The 9,354-nt window shown below is 35.1% G+C and overlaps 1 long non-coding RNA gene across 1 annotated transcript; it reads left to right on the plus strand.

The window, feature by feature from the left end:
• Positions 1-1,012: 1,012 nt before the first annotated feature.
• On the plus strand, positions 1,013-8,901 carry LOC131521924 (uncharacterized). The gene is made up of 4 exons (XR_009266398.1): positions 1,013-1,077; positions 1,503-1,581; positions 5,964-6,051; positions 6,895-8,901. It is a non-coding gene; the product is annotated as an uncharacterized LOC131521924 (long non-coding RNA).
• The last annotated feature ends 453 nt before the right edge of the window (positions 8,902-9,354 follow it).

Raw genomic sequence — 9,354 nt, forward strand, 5'->3', positions numbered from 1 at the left:
GTTGGGCACGTTACTTTAAAAAAAGTAATTAGTTATAGTTACTAGTTACTTCTCACAAATAGTAACTGAGTTAGTAACTGAGTTACATCATTATAAAAGTAACTAATTACCAGGGAAAGTAACTATTGCGTTACTTTTACAAAATGTTCAAATGTCAAATAACTTTGGATGCCCCCAATATTAAATATGTTAAATTAATGAAATGAACACTAAAAAGAATAAATTATTATTATAAAACATTGTACATTAATCTACCCCAGATAGCAAAATCCCAGCAAACAATGGTGGTCCACCAGCGTTTTTTGGGCGGCACAAATTCAGCGGCTTAATACGGTCGGACCACCGTCGGCACACCATCGGCGAGCCGACCAATCTAAAAACACTGTTTAGTCAGTGGTCAGTCGGCGTTTTTTGGGTGGCACGCCACCAGCGGTTTGCCGCGGCTGGGCCTCCGTCGGTGCACCAGTGGCAAGCGGTTCTGTCCCGTGTTTCTACTGAGCTCTTACATGACATCTTTGTTTTATAAATTATATATATATATATATATATATATATATATATATATATATATATATATATATATATATATTATATTTATATTTTACATTACATTTTTACAGTTAAAAGGAATCTGAAGCACTGAATAAAAATAGTGAGAGTTATAATTATTAACAAAAGTTTAGTATAAAAACTGCAAGCACACTTTTAAACGAAATAAATAGTTTGAATGATCGTAAAACCAACAATACAAAATCTAATTAAAAAAATAGCAAAAAAATAAAATAAAAATAAAATAAAAATAAAAGTGCTAATTTGTCCCACTATCACGTGCAGGTTGCAGTTTACACCTATGTATGAATGGGTCATATAACTACAAAACGATTAAAATTCAATACATTTTTTTTTATGTTGTTTATGTTTATTTAAATGCTGCATGACTGTGCAGTGATTTGATGGACGCGCGCTCTGAGTCTCTTTCAAACGCTACAGCGAGGGAGTTACCATGGAAACGGGGCGGCAACTCTCCAACTGACAGCTGCAACACTGTGTCTCTCGCTGCTGTGTTCACGTCTTCAGGTGAGTTTAGTCCCTAAAATCACACAAATATTACATACAACTGTTCCTGACACTTTTCTTTCTTGTAATTGATACGTTTCTGTTGAATATTTACTTCATAAAGACGGTTTAGTGTCTTCGAAAAAGTCCGTTAGCATCTCAACTGTTTTCAGATGATGTATGCTAACTCTGTATATTGAGCTCTGATTCATCAAAGTTTTGACTTTTCATCACACATTTATGTGTAGTTGGGAGATTTTAATAGCTTTGTAAAGGTTTTGTCAATGGGTTATTGAAATTAGACGAATTTATTTAGCCTAAAATATGTGCTTTACTGTTAATCGGTGACGTCACTTAAAGGAGCATGTATTAACTGAATCTAGTTAAAACGTGATTTGATATTTAATGGCAAACAATTATTGATAAAAATTGTTCTGTGGTTTCAGGAGTAACACTTCTACAACAGAAGAAGCTCCAAGATATCTACATTTCTGAAGGAAGCTGCTGACAGAGATAGAAACATAGGTAAGCTGCATGAGAAAGCTCATTCAATCACTTCATATATGCAAATATGTAGTAAAAAAATGCATATCACCATGCATCGTTTACAATTCTTTATTAAAGGTGCTGTATGTAGGATTGACACCGAGTGGTTGAACTAGGTATTGCAGTCCAAATTCAAAATATAGGCCTTTATCACACTTCTGCGTTCCAAAAGCGGAAGATTCAAATAGTAGCGTAAAAGAACTTCCGCTGCAGGCTCTATCAATGGCTGTGCCCATAGCACGGCTTTGTTGTGGATTATTTATGTAGAATTCAGCACAGATACGTCTTCTAAAGACACCAATCTCAGTTTACAACAATTAATTGAGTATTATGAAACGAAGGAATATGTTGTCACGATATCCAGATGCGTATTTCGTGACTTAAACAGGAGCGCGCGAGCCATACTCTATGTGTACAGGCAATTCTTCACAATCTGATCACCTTATTTCAACACACGACAGCGAGAAATATAAACAACAGATCACATTAATAAGCATTAGAAATAGCCAAAGCTTAAAGGGGTCATATAATGCCATTTTTGTACAAGCTAATATGATTCTGTAGGGTCTAAATTGAAAGTTTGTAATATACTTTAATTAAAAATTCTCATTAGTATTGTAAGAAAACACTAATTTTACCTGCTCAAAAACAGCTCTGTTTTCAGCACACCGTTTTAGTGCGTGTGTTTTTAAATGCTAATGAGCTTTGCTCGCCCCGCCCCTCTGTTCTGTGGGGCGTTTTTGACACAACACACGTGGAGTGTTGCCTTGACAACAGTTGAGGGTATATTTTGAAGAATGGCAGCGGGAGTCTCTGAGGATACTGTGCAACCGTATCAATTCAAACCGGAGTCGGACCCGGAACAGGATGACGGCCCCGAAGAAGTTCGACAATTAAGGCTCGAACGGGACGTTTCTGAATGGTTGGTTAACGTAATGTCACTTTTATCTATTTTTGTGTGTACTGTCAGGTAGAGTAGTGAGATCTGAACGCTATGTGTTTACTGATACGTTAGTTCATTGACAGATTGATGTTACAGCTAATGGTCATGAAAAATAAATTCGGTAAATGTAGGCTTGTCAGTGATGCGTAACGTTATCTATGCAGTGTTAGGTACAACTCTCAGGGCGGAAACCATTAATTTTCATGCAGTTATAACTGTTTTTTATTTATTTAAATTTTTTACATTACTTCTTAACAGACACCGTTATAAACCATCTACAAAAGTAAGCTTAGTGTAGTGTTATCATGTTAACTTTAATACCTGCGTACACAGTTTGTAATAACACAATAACCATAACGTTTTGTTCATTATAAACGTGGGATTATTAATTATATTGAGAACGTCATAAATAGAAAACATACATGTACCCTGAATGTAAACATTAGCCACATACATCGTGAAGCGTGCTAGCGATTTGCAAAGATTAATATAAAGGTTAATTAAACTTTACACTCACTTCTTCTGGAGATTCAGCAGGAACACGAATAGTTGGTACCGATTCTTTTTTCAGGAGCAGCTTCTTAGCAAAACCAGCTTTATACTGACCTTCATTTATAAAGCAGTCTGGTGAAAAATGATTCGCGCAAACATGAAAACATTGACGTTGCTCGTGGGGAATATTCCCTTCAAAAGCAAAACTCAGCCACTGTGTCTTCAGCGGTTCGGACTTAGGAACACCAAAATGACTGCTGTGTTCATTATTGCACCCGAGAACAGAACACCACAATCGCTTAGACGCCATTCTGCTCATAGACAGCTCCAGCGTATATCAACAATGACGCGCGGACTATGATTGACAGCTCGCTCACGAGCAAGGGCGGGTCTGTGTTGAAACACTGCTGTCAATCAACCATCGTGGGAGGGGCGTCCGACCGTGTGGCGTCACACGGTCGAACGGCTTGATTTGAGACAGGGTAAAACAAATAAGGAGATTAAAAAAAAAAACACTGGATGGATTTTTATAATTTTATGATGGTTGTGTACAGGCACTGCTAACACACATTTCAGTACAATCAACTTGTAAAAGTGCATGTACCATTATATGACCCCTTTAAAACATTACTATAGGCTGTATGATTAAATTAAAGGTTTAGGGCAAACTTGTATTAAACATGCTCATATTTTTTCACGCGCTGACTTTATGATGCAATCCTCTATATTTGCATCAAATTTAAGTTGTTCAAATAAAGAAATATTTCAAGCCCATAGACAATAATTAAAAATAAGTTTGATCATCTTAATCGAGTTATTCTCCGTGATTGCGTGCAACGATTGAATATCATATACTGTGAACAAGAGCGGGAGGTTAATCACAATAAATATAATTCAAAAATAAACTAAATAATATTAAAATTAAATCAGTCCGAGTATTCCTCTGGCAGTAACTTGAGCTGCGTGCTCTTCATTAATCTGACAGTCGCGTCGCTCAGATAGGCTAATGTTACACATTAAAATGAAGGATGACATGATACATGGTATGGAAACGGTATAAATATGCAGTTTTAACATTGACGTTTATTGCATCAATGTTCAACTAAACTAAATTACTTTAATTTTCTTCACAAAAATGCCGTCTGTCCATTGGCAATAAAGCGGGCGGAAATTCCTTTACGCTACTAATCGGAGCCGGATGTGACGACACGCAGACTGTGATAAAGGCCTATTGGAGACGGTTATTTTCACCCGGCCCCTCCTCCTCAGACTTGACGCACACGCTGGTTGCCAGATTAACGACATCAACAGGAACAAGCGCACATGAATACAATTAAATACGCTGTGTTTTCCACGAACTGGCAACCCGCGGTGCCGAAATACAATTGGGTAAACTGTCAGTGGGCGGGTTTCACAAACCATAACAAACACAGACATTCCGGGCCGAAATACACTTTTTCAAAGGAGAAAAACTGACTGTAGCATTGTTTTTCAGATAAACAAGCATGTTAATTTAGCATGTTTCTTAAATATCTGCAAACGTATTATGGTATTTTTATGCTTTAGTAGAGTCAAAATCCTACATACAGCACCTTTAAAGTTATTTTAAGAAGGTTTTGACATCCAAACATGAGTCAGTGATTGTTAAAATGTATTTTATTTCTGTGATCAAAGATGAATTTTCAGCATCATTACTCTTCAGCTTTACATGATGATTATTCAGAAATCATTCTAATATGCTGATTTACTGCTCAGGAAATATTCCTGATCCGTATTTTGTTTTGTGTTTTGTTTGTATTATTCAGGATTTCTTAATTAACAAAGTTTAAAATGAACAGTATTTATTTGAAACAAAAATATTTACTCTCACTTCTCATCAATTTAATGCATCCTTGCTGAATAAAAATGAATTTATTAAAAAACCTCACTGACTGCAAACTTTTGAACAGTATTGTACAATACCATTTAAAGGTCTGGAGTCTATTTAACAATGAATCCTGGAAAAAAAAAGAAAAAAGTTTACACTAAAATGTTTTATCAGCACATCTTTTTTTATATATTGTTAATAATCAGAAATGTTTCTTGAGCAGCAAATCAGATTTATTTCTGAAGGATCATGTGACACTGAAGACTGGAGTAATGATGTTAAATTCAGCTTTAATCACAGCGATACATTACTATTTTAACATATTCAAATAATAAAAAAAAAAAAACAGTTCTCTTGAATTGTAATATCATTTCACAATGTTATTGTTTTAACTGTTTTTTGAGTTGTGATTATAAGAGACTTCTATCAAAGATGTAAAAATCCTACTGACCCCAGACTTTTTAACAGTTGTCTAAATTAGTTATGATGTTCCTCCCACTTCAATAATACTGCAGCATATGTACATAAAATCCAATTAACAAAATGCTGAAAGGGCAAAAATATTTGGTTACACTTTATTTTGATAGTCCACTTTAGACATTCTACTAACTATAAGTAACTTTGTAACTACGTGTCAACTAATTCTCATTCATTTGCAACTACATGTCTACTAACTCTCAGTAGGGTAGGTTTAGGGTTAGTAGAATAAGTTGACATATATTTGTAAAGTTTCTGATAGTCAGTATGTTGTATGTTGTAGACCCATCAAAATAAAGTGTTAGAAGTTATTAAGCAGAGAGTCTACTAATACTCTTAATGACTGCTAGTTGACGTGTAGTTGCAAAGTTTCTTACCGTTAGTAGAATGTCTAAAGTGGACTATCAAAATAAAGTGTTACCAGATATTTAAGTTGAACTCTTTTTATTGCTTGTGCTTAGTTGAGAAGACATATTAAGTCTGCACAAGTATATTTTAAAAATATGAAATGAATGGTTATTTTCAAATCCAGTCAACATTCAGAATGCTAAATGTTGACTAAACTAATAAAAACAAATCCAGCCAACACTGAGATCATTCCGCACGTGCACAAGCCTGAGTGACTTCGTGGGAGAAACAGCGCCGCCATCTTGTCAAGTTCACGAGTCAGGTGAGTTGCACTAAATAAATGTTATTTTTTTAGACTAAATTTAACGAGAAAATCATGCAACATATCCAATTTTTTTGAGTGGACATTTAGAAAGTGTTTTATGAGTTGTATATCTGAAGAAAAGTGGATATAAGACAGTGTATGTCAAGTTCAGGCATCAAGTCAAGTGGCACTGAATAAATCTTTGTACTTAACGTTATACTGCATTTATAAAAACGCATATTATAAAGGTGTAAATGTTTTATTTAAAATGTATATTTTTATACACAAGCGTACAACATAAATAAAAACATTGAATAAGCGTTGTATGATACGTTATGTCTGAGGGAAATTTAAGTTAAGGGAACGTGCTCTCACCTTGTTTAATCCATAAAACACGATGTCAAAAGCTGTGTTACTATAATGAATTCTTGTCTCGTGAATGGCGCTTCATAAGAGAAGTTTGTTGTTCCGAACGAAAATGAACAACTGAATGGATTGTTCTAGTCAGTTCTAGGTTAGTGAATCACTAGATTCAGTAAACACTGGGACAACTGATCAATCAATTTGTGAAACGTCACCATTGGTATTTATCAACAGGCAGGACTGTTATATTATGATATAATTTTATGCTATTTAAGGTAACTTAGCCATATAATATGAAATGTACATGTTCTATTACAAATCCAGTCAGCATCAATGCTCCCTGTGCAATGGATGGATTTATGCCACACACACAAAAAAAAAAAAAATGGTTTCAACTTCTGTTTCATCACAAATTAACTGATATTGATACATTGTAAGTGATTTAAAAGGCATCATTTAATTTTTTTAACTTAAAATGTACTTTTCATTCTCCATCAGGGTGTGGCCAAAGGTTTCATTGGTGCTTTGTCATCACTGCAAGATTTCAGATGCAACCCAGTCAGTTCTTGCAAGGCACCAAACACCAGACCGCTCCACTGCAACTACATACTGTGTACCTTCAAGACTAGGAGTTCAATGTTTTCATTCCAGGTAATGTGTGTAAATGTGTGTTTACTACAATTAAAATGTGCTTTATTGTTCTCAGTGGCATCTACGCTAATATTAGTCTGTTTCATTCTTATTCCGAGGTCACCATAGCCACCCAGATCCAGTCCGTATCCAGATCAGATGGTGGATCAGCACCTAGAGACGACCTCTACAGCCCTGAATGTCAGCGGAGACCATGTGAGCTAGATGAGCTCCAGCGACAGATCCCCAGTGAAGACCTCGTTGGCTGTCGGGACAAGACCACAAGAACCAGACAAGTCCTCTGCTCAATCTGACCTGTGCAGGAATTAAACCATGCCATGCTGGTTTCGTCTGGCCAGAGGAGAACTGCCCCTCGACTGAGCCTGGTTTCTCCCAAGGTTTTCTACTCAGTTTCTGTCACCGATGGAGTTTTGAGTCCTTGCCGCTGTCGCCTTTGGCTTGCTTATTTGGGGACGCTTGGCTGATTGCATAGACACTATTGGAAGAGAGCTGAACTGACTTTAACTGGAAAAATGACTTGTTAATGTCCTCTTGCATTATTAACAAACTATTTTCCTGTTTGACACGATCAGTATTGTATAAAGTGCATTATAAATAAAGGTGACTTGACTTGATTTTATATACTGTAACATAGGGCTGGGCGATATGAGCAACAATTCATATCTCGGTATTTTTTGGCTGATGTGCGGTATACGGTATATATCTCGGTATTTTGTATTTGGATTAAACAAATAAAGTGAATGCAAGCATGAAGGCATATATTATGTGCAAAAAGGGTTAAAATCACATTACATTCTAACATTGTAACATTGCAATCTAAAAACAAAAATAATGTTTTTAAAGCAGAAGTTAAATTTACTAAACTAAAATTGAAAATAATAAAAAAGCACAGACTAATTGAGTAAAAACGCTATTTTGATTACCCCATTACACTTTACAGTTTGTGCTATCATACAAATACACTTACTTGTCGGTTTAAAATTCTACATATGTCACATTTATTTTCCAACTACAAATATTTCAGCAAAATGTATATTTTAGTCAGAGTTATTGCGCTCCATCTGTTTGGCGAGCATGCGCATGGCGGCCCTCGTTCTAAATGGTCTGTGAAGTTTAGCGGAGAATTGCAAAGCAAAAGCTCACGCACTTCTGACTGCAAAATGGAAATATTTCCATGGCTTTCTAACATTTACAGATGGAGAATATACCTGTGAAATGTAAGTTATGCGTTAAGGAAAACAGCACGTCTCTGTCAGCGGCACACACAGCCTTTCTGTCAGAGCCGCTTTAAACTGAAACTATAAACTATAGGCTACTATATCTTACGATTTTTCTTAAAGCCCTTCATATAAAGCCTGATACATGTAGAACAAATTGTATTATGCACTTTCTCCGCAGCAGTTCAGTCTGTGTCCTCCCTAGATATTTTTTTCAGATCGTATCAAACTACTTATATCGATATTAATGGTATTGCTTCATACCGTATCGCTTATAAAGAATATATCAATATATTGTACAAACTCGATATACCGCCCAGCCCTACTGTAACACCTTTTTTATTTTTGTGACTTCTGCCTCATTTTAAAGATGTAATTGTGAACAGTAGTAATATTTGTAAATGTTTGTTTGCTAACATTTTGTTTAGCTTGTTTAGGTTTTTCTTAGTTCATTAAAGTTTAAACTGAATTTTGCAGTTATATTACAGATGTAATGTTTGTCAGCTGGAGCTTTAAAGGGATAGTTCACTCAAAAATGAAAATTTGCTGTTAATTTACTGACCCTTAGGCCATCCGAGATGTAGGTGACATTTTTTCTTTAAGCCTGTATGTTTAGTCTGTATGACAAATGTTATAAATGGAGATTGTTATGAAATAATGGCTGTTATGTGTTGTAAATTGTGTGTTTTTAGTGATTGATAAACACCAGTTAATCATTTTTAATAATTTTGTTAAACTATAAAAATATATGTTTTAGTTCCCCCGCAATTTCTTATGATGCCCAAATAATAAATCTTAGTTGAGGTAACATATAAAACACATGGAGTAAAGTGTTAAATTTGAATTGACATAACTTGCTGTAGTCTTCTAAATGTTTGACCAATTAAAACATTTTATTTGAATGGACTATAAAACTACTTTTTAGAGTGTAGACTGTGTCTGTTCCCTGAATACTGAGGACAAATTATATGCTTACTAAGGGATATACATTAAATTTAATTAATTAATTTAACCAAATTATAGCTAAGTAAGCTAAATAATGTCACAAAGTACCCAGTATAGTACCCAGAATATCAAAGTCCAGTAAAGG

This window comes from Onychostoma macrolepis, chromosome 16 (assembly GCF_012432095.1).
Source record: "Onychostoma macrolepis isolate SWU-2019 chromosome 16, ASM1243209v1, whole genome shotgun sequence".
NCBI lineage: Eukaryota > Metazoa > Chordata > Actinopteri > Cypriniformes > Cyprinidae > Onychostoma > Onychostoma macrolepis.